We start from the raw sequence: 21,803 nt of genomic DNA on the forward strand, positions 1-21,803 counted from the left end.
TTCAAAACCAGTTAAATTTTACGTCTCCCAGCTGGTGTCACAGAGAATTGCTTGATGTGGAGAAAAACCTCCGCATTTGGTGACCAGAAATGAAGTGTTTTGTGGGAGTCCTAAAGGAGAAACACAGGAGGAAGACACAGGAGAACTGATAGGTTTTTCCAATTCACTGTGTTTCTCTCCTAGAGGCCATCACATTTGGAGGGTCTTCCAAAAGACAACTTAACTCTTCATGAAGCTTCAAACTTGCTATTCTTTTCTGCCAAGAGAACATAAAAAGGCAACCTCGTTCTACATTTGTATTTTCTCCCAGTCACGCACATTGCCATCGCGATTCCCTACAGTTCTGGCATGAGTCTCTTCAGAGGCCTCGCTAATGAAACACCGTGTGAACACTGCGGAGGACCAGCTCCTTATGCGACCATTGCTAGATGGCATCGTAAATACTTAAAAATAAACAAAGTGTATTTAACTTCGTTTCCCATGAAATGGAAAGCAAATGGGTTTATTTTGTTAAGTTGCCCCACCAAAACTATAAGCAATAACTTATAAATCAGCCTAGGAAGAGAACTTCCAGGCCCCTTTGAGCCACCAGTACCATTCATCTTGGAGCCAAAGTAGAGACGCTGGCTTTCACCGCCCACCTCCCCAAAGTTCTGTTTATGGCCTTTTATCCCCCACCATTTCAGTGTTTTCCATAAGGCCCAGATGCGAGATTCAGACTTCTCTGAGAAAGAAGGTTGACCTGGGGCGGGTCACCGGTGCTCTCCAGACCTGGGCTTGTGGGGCGGGGCTCCACGAGGAGCTCAGGCAGAGGGCGTGTCCTACAGCCCGACTCAGCGCGCCGCCGGCCCGGCGGGCACTCCTGTTTAAAAGAAGCACCCGCGTACACAACGACGCTTCTCAAACCTGCACCTAAGGACACCTTCCTGCTGGTCGCCACCCTGAGGGTTTCCCTCACTCCCGCTAAATTATTTTAGAGTCACATTTTAAGAATGAATGTAAATATTGCATTTACCTCCACAGCTTATCCTTAGTAGTTTACAAATAAAAATAAAGGTTCAAATTCCCCCGCCTCCATGCACGCTACACTGCCACGCTAACACCTGCCTCCCCATCCCCGGCTACCTGGTGGGCTTTCCAATCTGAGGAGCCCAGGAGGGAAGAAACTTAAGGCGCCGCCAGGTCTGAGGGGCGGGGCCGGAGGCAGGTCCTCCCAGTGCCCCGCCTCCAATCCCCCCCACCCCTGCCGTCGCCTGGCGGGAGGTGGCGGAGCCCCCGGCGTTCCCCGGGAGAGCGAGTCTGGAGGTTCCCGGGTGGTAATGGCCGGGTCCCAAGCCTGCGGGGGCGAGGGGAAGCCTCCGGCGGGCAGGCGGCCGGGACCCTGGCGTTCCTCTGAGCACTGACCCCGTACACGAAAAGGTAACAGCCGCCCGGGCGCCCGCCCGCCCCGGCCAGGGCCGCCTCTCCGTTGGGGGCTCCCCTTGGTGTGCTGGTTCTGAAAGCCAGCCGGACCGCGGGGTTCCTTCACCAGGACCCGGGGCGAAGCAGCCACCGCGGCGAAGCCCGCCCCCTCCTCGAATTTGCTGGCATTCCTAGACAGGAAAATCGCTGCCTTCTCTCTGCTGGGAACCGTGTCTACACGCCACTGACCCATCCGATCCTCTTCAGTCAGCTATGACTAAGAGGTCAATTTGGTTTCCAAAACTAGGACATAGAAGAGGAGGAAGAGTCTAAATTTTCTATATTTGCCCCTGGAGAATGCAAGAATCAAAGAATTGGCCCCTGGGACTGATTTCAAGCGTCCCTCCAAGTATGGGGTGTAGCTTTGTAGGAACTCTTGAGGAAGACTCTGGTGTTGTGATTGGGGTCACACAGCATAGGTGAGAGAGAGGTTTTATTTTTGGTTTTAGATTTCCTCTCAGGAGCTAGGTGAAGAATCCATCTAGTGAGGGTGGCCACAGAAGCAAATCTCAGTCAATGTGGAGATAGTACCCACTCTTTTTTTATTCAGCTATCCTTTCCTTTTTTTTTTTTTAAAGAAGTATAATTAACATACAGTGTTATATTACTTTCAGGTGCACAGTATACTAATTCAACTATTCTGTACATTACTTAGTGCTCATCAAGGTGAGTGTACTCTTAATCCCCTTTATCTATTTCACCCCCTCCTACTTCCCCTCTGGTAACCATGAGTTTTTCTCTGTATTTAAGAGCCTGTTTGTGTGTGTGTGTGTGTGTGTGTGTGTGTGTGTGTGTGTGTGTTTTCTTTAATTGTTTGTTTTATTTCTTAAATTCCACATATGAGTGAAACCATACAGTATTTGTCTTTCTCTGTCTCACTTATTTCACTTAGCATTATACCCTCTAGGTCCATCCATGTTGTTGCAAATGGCAAGATCTCATTTTTTGTAGCTGAGTATTATTCCATTGTATAGATATACCACCTCTTTTTTCATCCATGCATGAACACTTGGGTTGCTTCCACATCTTAGCTATTGTAAATAATGCTGCAGTAAACACAGAGGTGCATATAACTTTTGGAATTAGTGGGTTTTTTCCTTTGGGTAAATACCCAGTAGTGGAATTACTGGATCATATGGTAATTCTATTTTTAAGTTTTTGGTTTTTGAGGAACTTCCATACTCTTTTCTACAATGGCTGCACGAATTTGCATTCCCACCAACAGTGCACAAGTGTTGATTTTCCTCCACATCCTTGCTGACACTTGTTTTTTCTTGTCTTTTTGATTCTAGCCATTGTGACAGGTGTAAGGTGCTCAGTGTGGTTTTGATTTTCATTTCCCTGATGATGTTGAGCATATTTTCATGTGTCTGTTGGCCATCTGTACATCTTCTTTGGAAAAATGTCTGTTCAGCTCCTCTGCCCATTTTTAAAATCATATATATATATATATATATATATATATATATATTTGGTGTTGAGTTGTATAAGTTCTTTATCTATTTTTGATATTGAGCCCTTATCAGGCATATCATTTGCAAATATCTTCTCCCATTCAGTAAGTTGCCTTTTGGATAGTTGATGGTTTCCTTTGCTATGTGAAAGCTTACTATTTTGGTGTAGCCCAATAGTTTATGTTTGCTTTTGTTTCCCTTGCCTGAGAAGATATATCTAGAAAAACGTTTCTTTTTTTTTTTTTTTTTTAAGAATTTATTTATTTATTTGACAGAGAGAGACAGCCAGCGAGAGAGGGAACACAGCAGGGGGAGTGGGAGAGGAAGAAGCAGGCTCCCAGCGGAGGAGCCTGATGTGGGGCTCGAACCCAGAACGCTGGGATCACGCCCTGAGCCGAAGGCAGATGCTTAACCACTGCGCTACCCAGGCGCCCCTAGAAAAACGTTTCTATAGCTGACGTCAAAGAAATGCCTTTTTCTAGGAGTTTTATGGATTCAGGTCTCACCTTTAGATCTTTAATCCATTTTGAGTTCATTTTTGTGTATGGTGTAAAAAAGTGGTCCAGTTTCATTCTTTTACATATAGCATCCAGTTATCCTAAAACCATTTGTTGAACAGACTTTTTCCTATTGTATAGTCCTGCCTCCTTTTTCATGGATTAATAGGCCATATAAGTGTGGGTTTAATTCTGGGCTTTCTGTTGTGTTCTGTTGTTCTATTTGTTTATTTTTGTGCCAGTACCATACTGTTTTGATTATTATAGCTTTGTAGTATGTTTTGAAATCTGTGATACCTTCAGCTTTGCTCTTTCTCATATTGCTTTGGCTATTCAGGGTCTTTGTGGTTCCATACAAATTTTAATGTTATTTGCTTTGGTTCTGTGAAAAATGCTGTTGGTATTTTGGTAGGGGTTTCATTAAATCTGTAGATTGCTTTGAGTAGTATGGACATTTTAACAATATTTGTTCTCCCAATCTGTTTGTTTGTGTCATTTTCAATTTCTTTCATCAGTATTTTATGGTTTTTGGAGTATAAGTCTTTCACCTCATTGGTTAAGTTTTTTCCTAGATATTTTGTTCTTTTTGGGGAAATTGTAAATGGGATTGTTTTCTTAATTTCTTTTTCTGCTACTTTCTACTATATTAGTGTATAGAAATGCAACAAATTTCTGTATATTAGTTTTGTGTCCTGTAACTTTACTGAATTTATCAGTTCTAATAGTTTTTTGATGGAGTCTTTAGGGTTTTCTATATATAGCATCATGTCATTTGCAAATAGTGAGTTTTACTTATTTCTTACCAACTTATTGGCATTTATTTCTTTTTCTTATCTGATTGCTACAGCTAGGATTTCCAGTATTATGTTGAATAAAAGTGAAAGTAGACATCCTTGTCTTTTTACTGGTCTTAGAGGAAAAGCTTTCTCTTTTTCACACCCATCCCTATTCTTTAATGACAAACCCAGAACAGGTTACCCTTACTTTATTTTGAACTTGGAGAAAATGTCAGATAAAAATGATGTGCACATTTATCTAGGCAGTCACCTAGATGTGGGATCTTTAGGTTGCCCTTAACTAATGTTTGAATAGAAATCTCACTCGTGGACACCTGGATAGCACTTGGGCAATGAGACACCTAGTATGGGTACTTCTGAGGACACAAAAACAGCAACAACAGTAACATAACATTTATTGAGCATTTACCATGTGCTATGCATGATTCTAAGTGAATTACATGTACTATGTAACATGAAACACTATTCTGAATGCTTTCATCCATTAGTACTTAGTTTTGACAAGCATATGAAAGAGCTGCTATCATTAGTCCCACTTCATGGAGGAAAACGGAAACAGTTTTTTGGGTAGGTAAGTGCCCCCGTTCTCCAGGTGCTGTGAATATAGGCTGCCAACAGCTCACAACTGTACCTTCTTTCAAGAATTGCCTGCTGATGGCAGCTGCCCTGCCAAGAAATGCCCAGGAGGTTACACCCCAAGACTCCCAGGTGTGGCTTGTAGCTAAAAGATGACATATATTGGGGTACCTTACCTTCTGCCTTAAAGAGGAACCTTTTTGCCATGTCATTTCTGCTCTGCAGCTCCCTGTGGATCAGGTTGGACCCACATCCTTCTCTTGCTTCTTCCCTCTTCCTTGTCCTGCTTACCCCCATTATAGTTTTTACTGGAGAATCTCAAATCACTTGCAAAAGAATCCCCGTCTCAGGCTCCGTTTCTGTGAAACCCAGCCTAACACAACTACTCTGCTACACTGCGTTGTGAAATTTTCAGAGTTTGAGTCTTTATTCACTAGACATATGTTTTTCTCTGGAAAGGCAGACAATCCACTGGTTTCAAATATGTATCAGACAACTTTCTCTTTTGATTAACCTAATGAAATATATTATGGAAGCTTTGCTTCTAAAATAGTGCTTTATTTGTGTAAAGGAAATGATAGAATGACTTCCCTGAGATGCTGTTCAGCCAAGAATACTTTATTCCTATCAGGGATGCAGATAGCCAGAGTGGGTGATAGATAAGTATTTGTTCATTGGTTTCTTGATTGAAGAAATGGATTATGAGAAGGGAACATGTTAATACTGTTATTAACAGCTTGTAGAAGTATAGTTGACATAGTAAAAGTGTACATTTGGTAAGTTGATCCATTATATACCCATAAACCATCGCCACAGTCAAAATAATGAAAAACTATTACTCCCCAAAGTTTCCTCAGCCTCTTTGTAATACCTCCCATCCTGTATCCAGGCAATCACTGATTTGCTTTTGTTATAGTAATATAAGGTTGACAAAGACCCTAAAAGCCATGCACTTTGGTCACTGAGTCGTTAAGTGTGCCCGGGCATGAGGCATGTGAGGACTTCCATGGGGTAAGACCATGGAATTTGAAATAACTGGGGCCAGGCTGCCATCTGCTCATGGGAATGGAAACGGATACAAAGCTGGACTCTGATGACAACTTTGGCATCCAAGACACATATTCCAACTGGTGAGGCAAATGCAGATGAAGTTCAGGCAACTTTGGAATTGGGGCAGTCTGGGGTTTTGTTATAGGTTAAAGGAGGCCCCGGGAGAGTGATGTCATCCTTGTAATGTACAACCAAAATAAAAATGTACAAATAAAACTTGCCACCAAAGCCTGGAACTCACAGGATGGCACTGGAAAGGGAATCTCCTGGTAGGTGGGGCAGCTGATTTTTGTCCGTCAAGTTCATCATCCTCTTGGTTCGCTTCTTGGTCACTCCCGACCGTGGGAGACACGCCTTCCCATTGTAACTCTTCAGCCCAAGTTTGCTACCTTGTGGTGTAGCTCAGACATGGTTAAAATATTCGGAGGCCCTGCTGAAGGCTCTGGCAAAAGCAACACAGAGTGAACACAATGAGAGCAATAGTTTTAGATGGTCTGGTATTCAAAACAGTTTTGTCATCTTTGCTTTATGCTCCTGCTCAGCTTCTATACTGTCTCCCATGTCTAGAAATCTCCTTCATCGATTCCTTGAGATCCAAGCCAAACCCAGTTCACAGGTATCTTTCTTCTCTCACTTCTTTACTACTTTCTGTATTGTCTCCCCTTTGGGTACATTGAAAAGAGTTGAGCAGAAGAATGGGCACTGTTTTACTTGACCATAAAGAATCATTCAGCCAATGAACTAGTATTCAGCATGAGCAATCATTCTAAATATAATTTGCTTAGTATTTTTTATCTGCATCTTAATAGCTATCTAGTTTTAAGAATTGCAAAATCTGTAATATCTTAATTTTTTTCTAATATAAAAGTGATGGATAGTAATGATATCTCCTTCAGAAAAGTGTGGCTTTTTTGTTGTTGTTTTGTTTTTTGTTTTTTATTTTGTTTTTACTGTGGCAGTACTCAGTGTTTCAAGGATATGGGGAAATGGACACTTTCATCCATTGTTTGTGGGAATATAAATTTCTCCAGGGATTATGGAGGGCAGTTTGACAATGTATATTCAAATTCAAAATGTGTATACCTTTGTCTGTGCAACTGTAGTTTTAGAGATTTACCACATGAGAGTAATTGGATAAGTGCACAAATTTGTATGTGCAGGAATGTTGATCTTATTATAGTTTATAATTTTTAAAGGAAACAACACATTTCAACACTATTGGGTGCCTACCTCTGTTAGGCATTGTAGTTGGTACGGGGCTACAATAATTAATCAGATATAGCTGGTCCCTCCCTTCATGTAGTTTATGGTACAGGAAAGAAGACAGCCAATTAAACATTCATTAGCATTAGCATTGCAGTGCTAATGGTATAGACTGTGGTTGAAGTGCTTATAAAGGGAACTGAATGCAGACTTGGTGAAGAGGTGAATAATGGTAAGTAGAATTTCACTAGATTTTCACTTTTAAATGTAAATGTATTACTGATATAATCAGAAAGAAGTGTAGCTTTTTAAAATTTAAAATAAAATAAAATAATACAAGTTAAGTGTAGGAAATTTGGCAGTTACAGAAAGATTATAAAGAAGAAAATAAAAATGACTAAAAATTCCATCCTCAAGATGACAAATGGTCAGTTGAAACACTTTGGTATATTTTCACATTCTTTATATGCATATGAATGTATTGGCTCTTTCCACAATGATACATGTTTCATAGATCTTTTTGAAATTTCAATATATTTAATATTAAAAATAATTTGAGCTTACTACTTACATATATTCTATCTCAGAGTAAAATTTAATTCTGAAAATTCCAGTTTGTTATGCTTTTAGGGCTAAATTCCTATATGTATTTGGGGAATATATTGACATCAAATAAAACAATTCACTTTTCTCTGTTTTTTAAAAAAAAATTGGTACAATTTAATTATATGTTAATCATATCAATAATATTTTTCTTCTGGTTGCTGGCATTTATTTGAGATTATAGAGTTAAACTGGTTAAAAGTTCATTTTTCATGGGCTCATATGAGTAACATTATGAGATCTTATTCGAACAGTGCCAGCCAAGATGGGAGTGTTAATTTGCTTCACATTGTACAATGTAGTTTCCAATGTTGGCAGGAGGCATAGTGGAGCAAAGTTCCTTGTCTTAAAGATTATGTATTGCATCATCCCTGCTGTATTGCTTTGTTAGACTATAGTGCTGCTGTCACTGATTCCTTTTTTAAAAATAGCTGCTAAAAACCAGAAGAATTAAGTTAGCAAATTCTATGTGTCATTCATAGGTATGTTAAATAACCAGAAGAGTTTCCTCCTTACATAGGAAGTCTAAAAATGTAAACTGCTTTTCTGAGTTAATGCATGCAAAATGCTTGGAATAAGGCTTGAAACATACTAATTGCTCAATAAATTAGTATTGTAATTACTACTACTGTTAATAGGAGCAAACAAGTTAACAGAATAAGTCTAGGAGTATCTTAGATCTATATTCAGATTCTCATCATTGGCTATGGGATGTGAAGAGTAAATTGATTACAAGATATTGGAGGGTAGTCATACTGTTTCATGTTAATGCCTAAGACCTGGAATAAAATGTTAAAGAAACGTAGTTTATTGCGATAAATGAACTCAACTGAACTGAGTAGCATTTCACCTTATAGCATAGCCCTTAGTCTGTAACCCTATTTTGAAATTGAATTTCCTAGGTGAAAAGGACTATTGATGCTCTTGAATAGGTTCATGGAGTCTTTTTGGTGACTGTGATCTTTATTTAACTGAGTTGACATGAGATTCAACTACATTCATAGGGTGATTCATATCCATAACTCAAATAGTTTTTCATCATGCAAGCAATTCTCAACTTGCTGTAATGGTTTTATTGTCTTAGTTGTAATCAAACTTGTCTATCTATAATATGACCAGTGAATTCCATACTTGGTACTTCAATTCTTTTAAGTAAATCTGTTTTTAAAAGTTATTTCAACAAAGTTTATGTGTAAAGTTAAAATTACATAAACATACCATGTTCTCTAGGCTATAGATCCTGTCCAGATTTTTGGAAGAAATTGTGTTTAAAGGGACAGGTAGAATGCATTCAATGTAAATATATTTTGTTTTACAGAGCAAAGATTTCAAAAAGCTGAAAACACTGCTGTTCAGTCAACCTAAACAAAGAGACCAAGAAAAACCTCAGAGAGGTAAAGAAATAGATTTTTTTCCTGATATATGATTATTCCAATATATGAAATATATTATTCTAATATGTTATCTATTATGCTTTTCTATCATTTTAAGCAAATACAGGTTTATACAGCTATAAAAACATAATGCCAAATTATTTTTCTTATATTTCAACTCTCCTAATACTTGTCTTAATTTTAGGGTTTTGGAAAATAAAATGGGATTAAATGAAAAGGGTTGGAATATTTATATTTTCTTTTGGTTTGGTGAAGCTGTTCTTTTCTTTCATTCATTTTATCCATTGATTAAAGAAATATTTATCATTGGGGTGCTACTGTGTGTCACATTTGAGGTCTGTATTTGAGATAATTGATTTTGAATATAAATAAACTTATTTAAGCCTATTTAAATGTTTTCTATAATTTTAATTTACTAATCTTTGAACAAACTTCAGGGATCTGTTATATAGATATGGATTTCTGCCTCTAAAAGATTAGGTGGACCTTCTCTGCTTCTATTAAAATTTTAATATACTTAGGTAAATTGGATTTACATTTGTCATTTTTTAGCCTTTAAGGGATGTTTTGTAAACCAGCTATAAAGTAAAAAGAGGTATTGATTTTTAAACATTTTAAGATATGAAGCGTTTCAGAGTATCCTAAAAAAATAAAGTGCTGTATTATAAGTATTCATCATCTTTGGCATCAGACGGTTCTAAAAGTCAATATTTTCTGTGCTTGTCAAATTGTCTTGAATCCACCTATGCCATTGTAGCCTGGGAGGATCTAACCCTAGTAAATAGCATAGCTGTGGAAGTTCTTGTTACCAAGAGCTGAAATTCTTGTGTGGGTACAGCTAGTCCTCAACGGTGAATTTATAACTTGGAAAAAGTAATATAAACAAACATGATGGAAGTTAAATTTATCTTTCTCATGGAACCTATTTTAAGTGGAGAATTATGTTCCTGAAGGTATAAAAATAGGCACTATATTTACTCCACTCTTTATGAATCATAGACATACTATGAAGTATACAGTTTCTTGAGTATGCATAAGGCAATCAAGATGGCATTAAATTACCGAGCACTTGTATTGTACTGGAAGACATCACCAGAAAAGGTTTTCCAGGGTAGGAGGAAGTGCTGGGGGGAAAGAGGCTAAGGATTCTGATGGTGGATGGCTAGTAGGGTCAAGAGCTGAGGGCAGCATGTCTTACGCAGTAAGTAGCACACTGGCTCCTCATCATTACCGCTCCATGGACCCCTTTGTGGGTTTGTGTGTGTGTGTGTATGTGTGTATTAACAAATGTCATTTATTAATGGTTACTTTATCTCTCTGCTTTTCCAAATCAAAAATACATCTTACTGTCCATCAGCACTTTGGTTCATGGTTTATTTATATTAAATAAAAGTAATATTCTGAGGAGCTTTATTATAGGTGAATTCGTGATCTAATTAGATTGTTGGAAATGGTCAAAGTTCAAAAATCGCTACTCACCCCTAGACCCCTTATAATTCTTTAACTAGCTCTAGAAGTGACACATTGGAAATCCCTGTTCTGGATGTTGTCAGAAAGGGACTAGTAGGGATGAGCAGTTTGTACGTAATCAGATAGGAGTAATTCAGGGAACTAAAGGGATTGTAAACCAGAGAATGCCCTCTGCATTGTCCTAAAGGTAGATGCGTACCTGAATGCTACATGCATTTTAGGTAAGGAGAAAGCACCGAGGTGAACAGAAGTACATTCCTTATGCTTTAACCTCTTTTTACAAAGTGCCATTTACCAGCTTCCATTTGCTTCATCCCACCTCAGCCATCCACCTGCCAGTGCTGATCTACACCCATGATGCAGCAGCTAAGAGGAGAAAGGGATTGATTCTCTGTAGTGTACCCTGGGGTCTGCAGCTGGGTGCGTTGAACTAGGGCCACCTCACAGAGCAGCCATCAGATAGCTACTGCAGCCAGACGCCAGGGAGATTTCAATCTGAGCAACTTGCACATTCAAGTTGCACAGGTGAATAGTGATAACTGGTTACTACTGATACATTTATATTTTTTGTTTGAGTCACCTGGGAGTGACTAATTCCAAGTTATTGAAGGTAAGCCCTGAGTTTACCTGAAGCTAAAAAAATTTTAAGCTTTTTATTTTGAAAATTTTAGATTTACAGAAGAGTTTTAAAGATAGGACTGACGGTTCCTGTATACCCTCTACCCAGCTTCTCCTAATGTTAACATCTCATGTGCTCATGGTACAGCGATCAAAACTAAGAAATTAAGATTGGTACAACAAACGCAATTAACTATGGACTATTTAGATTTCCCTGTATTTCCACTAAATGGCTTTTTTTTTCTATTCCACAGTTTAGGTCATGGTACCACACTGCCTTTAGTTGTGATTTTTTCTTAGTCTCCTTCAGTCTGTGACAGCTCCTCAGGTTTTTTGTCTTTAATTACTTTTGAAGAGTACTGGTTAGACGTTTTATAGTATGTTCTTCAGGCTGGGTTTGCCTTTTTTTCACATGATTAGACTGAGGTTGCGGATGTGGGGTACATGAGATCAATAGATCTTATTAATGGTGATCTTAGCCTTGATCAATTGGTTTAGGTTTTGTGTCAGATCTCTCCACTGTGAAGTTACAGTTTTCCTCTTTCCATACTCAGTACTTTTGGGAGTAAGTTACTAAGTCTAGACCATTGGAGTTATGAAGTCCAGTCTAGGGGATCTAAGATCCATCTCCTGGAGGGAGTATTTAAGAAATTGAAGACATATGTTAAAAGCACATTAATAAATATTTGATGAGCGATATAATGAGGCAGTGTAGGTACCTGTTCCTCTTTAAAGTTTCACTCACAAATTTTAGCATTTATCAGTGGATGTTGCCTGTAGCAATTATTACTTTGGTACTGGGAAAACAAATAGTGGAAACCTCATTAAAGATGGAGTCCAGAAATCCTGAAGGGGAAGCTCTCACAGACCCTGAACAGGAAGAAACTTACTTTACATACCCCAGTACGGGGAAGGAAGAATTTCACCTTGTCACCAACAGCCCAGCCATTGAGAAACTGCCACACTCCGCCAATGAGAAGCTGTCACCACTCTGAATTCTTTGAAACAGCCTCTCCCAGTTTCTTCCTTTCCTCCATAAAAGCAAACCTCTCTTTTCTGTTCTCCAGACTTGCCTGTGGTTCTCCATAGTTTGCTTGTCCTGCATTGCAATTCACTGCTATTCTTGAATAAACTCATTTTGCTGGTGAAATGTCTGGCTGGTTTTTGTTTGTTTATTTGTTTATTTGTTTTAAAGCCAAGAGTACTCTAATGATGATGTTCTATTTTCCTCTTTCTTCCTGTAATTTTAGTTCTTCTGTAGGAAGAATTGCCTCTTGTTCATTTATTCATTCATTTGTGTGTTTATATCAGTATGGTCTCATGATATTTATTGACTTATGGATATTTACTTTATTTGTTGGGGTATAATTAATTACTATCATTGTTTATTGTATTGCTCAAATGATCCCAGCTCTGGCCATCAGGAGCTCTTTTTTTTTTTTTTAAGATTTTATTTATTTGAGAGAGAGAGAGAGGGAGAGAGAGCATGAGCAAAGGGAGAGAGAGAAGCAGTCTTCCCACTGACCAGGGAGCCTGATGCGGGGCTCGATCCCAGGACCCCAGGATCATGACCTGAGCTGAAGGCAGATGCTTAACCGACTGAGCCACCCAGTTGCCCCCCATCAGGAGCTCTTAAGCATTGGTTCCTGTGTCACTTCGAGGAACCCATATCTTGTTTCCTTTTTATGCACTTACTTTCTGACACTATAAGATGCTCCTCCTGGCTTTTATCTTATATTTTCTGTGCCCTAGCCTAAGAATCAGTCATTTTTGAAGAACCATGGATCCTTTGATTGGAGGATGGTATTTAGAAACCTAATTCTGGCTTCTCAGTGTTCTTGTTGCAACTAGAGAGTCATTGTTTCTAGACCCTGTCAATGTGTAGAGCTAGCAAACATTTGTATGTGTACTAACCCATGTATCTATCTCTTTGTATCTCCATCTGTATATATATTAAAATAAACATTAGTTCATACCCGTATCTTTAACTCCAGCCTGTTACCACAGGGTTTATTCTGGCATTTCCCTTTGCTTGTTTGTAATTTCTTTCTTTTATAGGTACAAACCTGGCTATCATTGTCTACAGTATATTTACTTAATTGTTCAGCTCTAGTGTGTGTAGAAAGTAGTTTCAGAATTGCTGAACTGGACCCGTATGAGATACATATTTACCAGCTACAGTCCAGTGTTTTGTCTTTAGTCTTATAGTATCAAAACTCTATTATATCAAGTTATCTATCCATGAAATCATGATCAGCAGGTGAGCAGATAAACAAACTGATACATCTATACAATTAAGCAATAAAAAGAAAGAAACTTGATTCATGTGAGACAGGGAGATCTTAAATGCATTTTGCTAAGTCAGACACAAAAAGCAATGTATTCTGTAATTCTATTTACATGGTATTGTGGAAGGCAAAACGATAGAGAAGGAAAACAAATCAGTGGTTGCCAGAATTGGGATTTGGAGAATGGGTTACCTAAGAGTGGAATTGCTGGGTCATATGATAATTCTGTAGCTTTTTGAGTAACTGCTGAACTGTTTTCCACAGCAGCTCACCATTTTACATTCCTACTAACAATGCCCAAGGGTTCCAGTTGTACCAATTTCTTCACATCCTCACCAAGACTTGTTGATTTTCTTTCTTTTCTTTTTAAAATTATAGCCATCCCAGTAGGTATGATGTAATAACTCATTGTGGTTTGATTTGCATTTCCCAAGTGACTAAGAATGTTAAGTATCTTTTCACGTACTTATTGGCCATCTGCATATCTTCTTTGGAGCAATATCTACTCAAGTCCTTCGCCCATTTTGAATTAGCTCATCTTCTTGTTACTGGGTGGTAGGAATTCTTTATGTATTCTCAATATTAAACCCTTCTCAGATAATATGATTCACATTTTCCCCCATTCTGTGTTTTTTCATTTTCTTGATAATGTCCTTTGATACAAAAAGTTTTTAATTTTGATGAAGCCCATTTTTTTTTTTTTTTTTTTGCTGCTAGTGCTTTTGATGTTCTATCTAATAATCCATTACCACACCCAAAGTTTACCTCTATGTTTTCTGGTTTAATAGTGTTTAGGTCTTATATTTAGGTCATTGATCAATTTCGAGTTAATCTTTGTATATGGTATGAGGTGGTATGAGCACATCTTCGTTTTTAGACCTTTTGAAAATGCAAATATTTTAAAGATTTAGTAGTCACATCATAGTTTTTTCTTTTTCTTTTTTTTTTTAAAGATTTTATTTATTTATTCGACAGAGATAGAGACAGCCAGCGAGAGAGGGAACACAAGCAGGGGGAGTGGGAGAGGAAGAAGCAGGCTCATAGCAGAAGAGCCTGATGTGGGGCTCGATCCCATAACGCCATGATCACGCCCTGAGCCGAAGGCAGACGCTTAACCGCTGTGCCACCCAGGCGCCCCACATCATAGTTTTTTCTTAAAGGTAGCAGACAGATGCAATATTAATGTATATTAAAATCTAATATTTTGGAAGAGGGAAAAGGGCATGTTTGAATTTCTCACTGCTAATATCTTCCAATGAAAGACTGCCAGGCACCATCTGGTTTAATTTTTTCTGGCCTGTGGTTTATCCTAATTGCTTTGCTGAGCAAGCTAGGTTCTGATGGGTTCCTTACCAGTTTCATCAAAGAGGTGGGGTCTTAACAGCATGGAATTTCATGAATGTTGGGGAAGACCATCTCCTCACCGTCAATGTCTACTTCTCCTTCCTGTCCATAGGAGAAGTTTTGCTCTATTAGTATCACACCAAATTCTCATGAATCAGGATAAGGAAGATTCTTTTTTAAGGGTTTGTTTATTTATTATTTTAGAGCAGGGGAGGGGTAGAGGGAGAGACTGAATCTTGGACTCCACACTGAGCTTGGAGCCCATTGTGGGGCTCAATCCCATAGCCCTGTGATCATGACCTGAGCAGAAATCAAGAGTCAGTTGCTTAACTGACTGAGCCACCAAGGTGCCCCCCCAGATAAGGAAGATTATAACTACCAACATCTACGACATAAAAAATGGCTAGACTTTAGAGAACACAGAAAATCTATTCTAGTTTTGGTTATCAGAAACTTTGAAGGGATCTGAGCTAATACAGAGCCTCATAATAATTTTTGTTTAGCCCTTCTCTAAGCTATTATTTATTTATTTTCTTTCTTTTTTTTTTTTCAAGATTCAACTATATCTAAAGAAGAATAGATCATTTCATAGTTTGCAAAATGAAGTACAGCTCCAACTTTGGTAGACAACAGTGTATCAAGAGTAAGTGACACAAAAAATATTCTATCTAAGTCTTAGCGATCCCCTAAGAAAAACAGTGGCAGATGGTATGTAGAGTTTAAGAAAACTTCAAAGACAAAAGGCATGTTGCAAATTCAATATTGACCAAAAGAAATATGTAATAGTTTGGGGTTTGTACTTGGAACTCTGTAATGTAATGATGAAATTTCAAACCAATCTAAGGGAGACTAAAACTGAAAATAGGATGAAGACCAAAGTTTATTATAAGCAAAATAACAAAACAATAAAAAATGACTGGGCCACTAGAAAAGTCCACTTATTTATCTAGAATGAGAAAAACATGCAAAATATATTAAGTAAAGTACCCTAAATTTTGTGATAAAAATCTGAAGTTGACATTTACAATTTGCTCACAATCTTTTGAACATGACTACATTTTGAAATGGCTGCATTTTTATAGTCCCCAATAAGGTAAACCCAATCATCTCCATGAAGGGCGTAAAACCAAAACAAAACAATAAAACAAAATCCTACCTTTTCCAGCCCATTCCCCTACCTTTCTTTTAGGGTATAGATACATGGTATAGATTCTAACATATATTTTCATGAAAATGTGGGGGGAAATGTAGGACTTGGGGCATCCATTTTGGTGCTGCGGGTATTGGCAAAAACCACATGATTCTTTGTTCAGATGTGGTGGCTCCAATTTCCTGACTGTGGTGGGAACAGTATGGTTTGGGGTCTGTTCAGCATCTTCACCAAGTTGTTCCTCGACATTTGGCCTAGAATCTATTTCACTAACCTTTCCAAAGATACTGTAAACGATCTAATACCTGTAGTAAATCCTTTCTTTCTTAAACCAGTCAGAGTGGATTCTGTTGTCTGCAACCCAGAACCCTGTTTAATATAAGATCCATCCTGTATGTGAGTCTTTCTTGGAAAAAGTTAAATAATGTCGTATTAACAGAAAGTCTCATTTTATAAATCATGAATATTTAGAAATTTTTACGGGAATTCACTTTCATTAAGCACCAGTTCATTCAATGAAGATTGATATTAATATTTATTCAAATTTATCCTTTTAAATGGAGAATAAAACAAAAAACAAATTAATGTATATATAACTAGTTTGATGTTCATAGATTCTTCTTAGGGTACAATATACAATATACCTATATGGCCATATGTATATTTTTATAAACATTTTGATTTCTGAATGTGAAGGTATTAAATCTTTCTTTTTGTATTCCTAACAAAAATACTCTAATTTTTGTATTTGTTGACTTAGAGCAGTTGTACGTATAGACTTAACAAGAAAAAAAATTCTTAAGGAAGACGATGATGCCAGTAAAACTGTAGCTATTCACAAATGCTTCAAGTATATGCTCCAGAAGTATAAAATTAAATGTTTTAGATGAGAAAACTATTGAGTATTGGCGTTCCTTCACATCACCCAAGCAGGCTACTGAAGAATCATTCTGGAGTTACTGTATAACACAAAAGTAGAGTACAGGCCCATGTGAATATTTTATAGTTTATTGTATGGGTGGGTATTCTTAAATTTTAATGCTGCAAAAGAAATGGGTAGCCCTGGAATCCTTGTGTCAATGAGATATAGAGGAGGCTGGTGATCCAATTAGTATAATGGGCATCTGGCAGCCAAATGATGCACTTCAGAACCTGGCTGAGAAAGACTGGCCCTCATCCACACTTTCACAATATAAAGGAGAGAAAACAGGATGTGGAATCCTCCTGCTCTTTCTGTGCTGCTTTACATCCAACTGAGTCTTGAAAACCAGATCTTTTCTATTATAATGCTTGTCATCCATGTATTACTTCTCCCTTCCACATGCCTTCTCCTTCCTTTTCCATCCCATACTTATTCTTGGCTTCACTTTCATGATTCCATGGTGGTCCTGTTGACTGTTCTCCTATTGTTAGTTTGTAGAAACCGCTATCTTGAAGATATTTCTGTGATGTGGCAGTTACTTTGGCAATTTTTAATCATTTTTCCAGTAGTGGCTTTTCAAATTGTTATCTATTAACGTGAACAATAGAAAGTCGGGAATATTCACATTTTAATCTTGTGATTTTCTTTCCAAAGACAGTGAAAAATATAGCATGGCAAAATTTCCTCCTTGCATTTTCCTCCTTTAGAATTAGGATCGTAATTCTTTAAATAAACATGGAACCTTATTTTAAAATTTTATTCTTTTGTATTATTATGCCCTGTATGCTAGATACAGCCAGATATGAGCCTCTTGAGCTCCTATGTTTCTTGCTGAATGTGCCAAAATCCCAAGGCTTTGACTGTTCTTTTACCTGGGCCACTTCTCAGGAATGATTACACAGCCAGCAATCCTGAGAAGATAATACATTGCAGTTCTTGTATTACACCTCGTCTTCTCCCAGGCAAGCCTGCTTGCTTACTGCTTATTCTAAAAGCAGCAGATCCCCTAAGCTTAGGTTATCCCCTGGGACCCACCTCTCTGCATATGCAGGCTCCATTGGGCCCTCCACCTTGCCCTGTGGGCACTGGTACAACCATACTGCTACTCCTGTGATTCCTTTTGCTGCAATTAGCAATGTCCTTTGTCTCTGACTCAGGAATCTCATGTCTTCTGTCAGTCTCTCATATCTTCTGTCAGGCAGACAGTTTCAGCCTGCCTGGAACTGTGGCAAGCTTACTTAGTTTGAATAGTTATTTTGGCGGGAACTTTCCTGCTTCTAACTCTCCTTCATAGCATCAAACTTATTGAAGTAGGGCAAAATCCTAATACTTTATTTCTAAAATATCTTCCTTATGAACAGTCCAAATCACTGTTACATATTATATTTTTCCCCTAAACCATTTTTATGAAGTGTGTAGGTACAAGTTAGTGCCATTTTATAAATGAGGAACTAAAGGGAGAGATTAAGTGATTTTCTCAAGATCACTTGATTAATTTGTAACACATCAAATGCTAGAATTAAGACCTTCTCACTGATCACACAGGGTTGGGGTGTCTGCAATATATAATACTGCCATCTTCCTTTCACTAACATTCTTGTAATGATACCCATATAATTTAGAACATAGAATTTATAACTGGTATTCTTCCAGGAAGGAAGAACTCTTGGTAGTATAATTATTAACTGAAAATCTGAAATTATTTAAACTTCCTAATATTTCATAAAACATGTTCTGTTCCAGCATTCACAAAACATTACTCATATAAAAAACTAAATAAATAATGTTTACTCTTAGTCTGCTATACAGTGTTTCTCACAGTGTAGTCCTCAGCAAAATAATCTGGAGAGCCTTTTAAAAATATAGGTTGCACCCCAGACCTACCAAATTAGAATTTCCAGAGTATAAAGGAATCTTGAGTGTTGTTGTTGTTGTTTTTTATCAAATCTCCCAGGTGATTTTTTATGGCCATTAAAATTTACCATGCATTACTACTAGGGAGAGATTATTTCTATAAACTAGGGGTGGACAAGCCACCATCCTTTGGCTAAATACCTACAAATAGGGGAGAGTAGCAGATTTACAAAACTGTTTCTGAATATAATACTAATGAAAAATCTTGATAAAAGGAATGCAAATCGACACCAAATTTATGTCCCTCAGAAAGCCAAAAATCTTCCCTTACATCATGAATTTAGCAGTAGTGGCTTAAAAAATGCTTGTATTTTGTGAAATAGCAGGGTTTATGTAAGGAATTCATATGTATGGAGATCTTCTGTTCTGTGGTTGTGCAACACCTCTTTTTGCCTATTCATAAATCCATTCGATATATATTCATTGAGTGCCTACTTTCTGAGCCAAGCGCCATTCTAGGCACTGATGCTACTGTAAGTGGACAAGTTGGCTAGGATCCCCGCCTTCAAGGTCTATACTAGAAGAGGATGAGAATTGCTTCTTAACAAAAAGTAAAATTCTTTACAGAGGAATATAAAAGGATTTTGTTTGCCATCAGTGACTCCAAACTTGCCATTTTGCAGAAGAAATTTTTTTAAAGTATTTTTTCTTTCAAGATTTGAAGCTGAAAGTATGGTTCTAAGATTAAAGACAAGTATGAAATATTTCAGTAATTGAAATGCTTAGACAAATCATATAGGGGAGAGCGAACATATAGCCTAATATATATTTTGTCAAGTATGGGACATACAAGATTCATAAGTGGATGTTATATGGATGATTGACCAGCTAAATGAGTATGAGTTACAAACCATGTTGCTTTGGAGACTGAGTAATATTAAAAAATAAAGTGTGCCAAAACAGTTACTGATTAAAGGAGCTTCCTTTGATTCTTTAAAGAAATCCTATGCTTGCAAAAAATGTTATGCAAAAGGGATAGGATATAGGGCAAGAGAGCAGTTTGTATGTAGTAATATAGTAATAAAACTTGCTTTTTTTTTTTTTTCTTTTTAAGCCAAGGGCAGATTGGATTTGAAGGTTCTTGAATCCATAAGTCCCTAAGTGTAAAGGTCTTGGGTGGTGAGAACAGTTGCTGGGATTGATTTTGGAAATGTCATTTGAGGTCAGATATGACACTGGAAACAATGCTAAAGAATCTGGAGTTAGTTCTACAGGCAGTAGAGCTCACTGATGGTCTTTAAGTAGAGGGAGATGGATCAGATTAACATTTAGATAGGTGACTGGTGTGATGATGTGCAGGCTGTGTTAGCAGAGAAAAGACAACATGGATTTGGAGAACAGTTGGGAGATCCATGAGCAGATCTTGGACCAAGGCACTGGCCATGGGCAGACCAATTAAGAGATGGATTCAAGGTATTTTACTGGCAATAAAGTCAATGAGGAGGGCAAAGGAGAAAGAATATGTGTATTTCTAACATTTTCAATAAAAATTAAACTTAATTTTGCATGGCATCCCCAAAGTTAAATTTACGAATCATCATTGGTGGGTCAAAAATTTCTCAGTAGACAGAACCTTGGTCAAGGAGTTATCCAGCCTGTGACTGGCTGAATATTTTAGTGCTGGAAGTGCTTTGGAGGCACTCTTAGAACCTATGACCCTCTGTGGACTCCAAGATCTTCTCCAGGATCAGTGACTGTTGGTGATAGACGGAGCCTCAGAGGTCAGCTAGCAGATTGCTCATGTTGACACAGCCAGTTAGTGGCAGAAGTGGAAGCAGAATCCTGATTTTAGTGCCCTGATCATTTCACTGTGCTGCCTCAACTGTGTGTGGATCAAATAGAGCCATTGGCTTTTCAACTAAAGTGGAAGCAGAATCCTGATTTTAGTGCCCTGATCATTTCACTGTGCTGCCTCAACTGTGTGTGGATCAAATAGAGCCATTGGCTTTTCAACTAAAGGGAAGAAACTTAGATCATCTGTACTGATGTTTCTCATAATGTCTGTATTCATCAAGGTTCATGAGAGAAACAAGACTAATAGGATATATGTCGATACATAAGATTTATTGTAGGGATTGGCTCATGCTATTATGGAGGCCAAGAAGTCCCACAATCTGCTGCTTTCAGGCTGGAGAACCAGGAAAGCCAGTGGTGTGATTCAGTCCAAGTCCAAGGGCCTGAGAACCAGGAGTGCCAAAGTCCGAGGGCAGGAGAAGATGGATGTCCCAGCTCAAGCAAAGAGAGATTTTAATTTTAAAGTCACGCTACTCTTCCTTCTCTAATTCTACCTTGACTCTCTATTGCTACATCTTTTTAAATATTATAGTCAGAAAATAGTGTTACAGTTTTGTATACAGTTACACCAACACCATCCTCCCTCACTGAGCGTCATGGATCTAGGTCAGCATCTCCACTCCACGTCTGCTGTCCTCAGAAGGGAGCACCCCCCCCTTTTTTAAAGCATTCTTTTTTCATAGTAGTAAGTTGTTGGATGAAGCTAGGACACAGTATTATGTGTGTGTATGGATCATGTTGCTGTTTTAGCACATGATATATTCCAGACTAAAGACTCATTTGACCTGGGGTTCTGTTTTGAGACTCTAGTTGGTACAAATTAATCCTGCTGGAGCTGATAGGCTATCCAAAAGGAAAGTCCAGGGCATTCCTTATTTATTAATTCTGTAAGTTTAAGATTTATTTTTAAAAATCATTTGCTTGAAATGATGTATCCTTATAATTCCGCAGGTTCCTAGAATTTCATTGTAAGAATGATGTCAGAGCTAAAATAATTCTAAAAGAGATTCATTTGTTTTCATTTTCAGGAAATCTGCTTTTTAACTAATGCCGATCAGCCTACTTTAGTTTTATGTAAAGCAGATGTAAAATTTCTGGTAATGAGTAAAGAAGTATTTGATGATATTCATAAAAATGATTAATATTTTAAGAAAATCCTTTTGGGAAGCCTAAATAAATTTCAAAGCCTGAAATATTGACATTGAGAATGAATACTAAGGAAAATTAAGTGTCTATATTTAAAAGTTAAATCTGAACACTTTGTGCTG

The 21,803-nt window shown here is 37.8% G+C and overlaps 1 long non-coding RNA gene across 1 annotated transcript; it reads left to right on the forward strand.

Moving 5' to 3' along the window:
* The first annotated feature begins 1,269 nt into the window (after positions 1-1,269).
* Positions 1,270-9,098, forward strand: LOC148109571 (uncharacterized). Its single transcript, XR_015725405.1, has 3 exons — positions 1,270-1,419; positions 2,076-2,127; positions 8,960-9,098. It is a non-coding gene; the product is annotated as an uncharacterized LOC148109571 (long non-coding RNA).
* The last annotated feature ends 12,705 nt before the right edge of the window (positions 9,099-21,803 follow it).

The sequence above is a fragment of the Ursus americanus genome, chromosome 8 (assembly GCF_024610735.1).
Source record: "Ursus americanus isolate L20-20 chromosome 8, mUrsAme1.1.p, whole genome shotgun sequence".
In the NCBI taxonomy this organism is placed as follows: Eukaryota; Metazoa; Chordata; class Mammalia; order Carnivora; family Ursidae; genus Ursus; species Ursus americanus.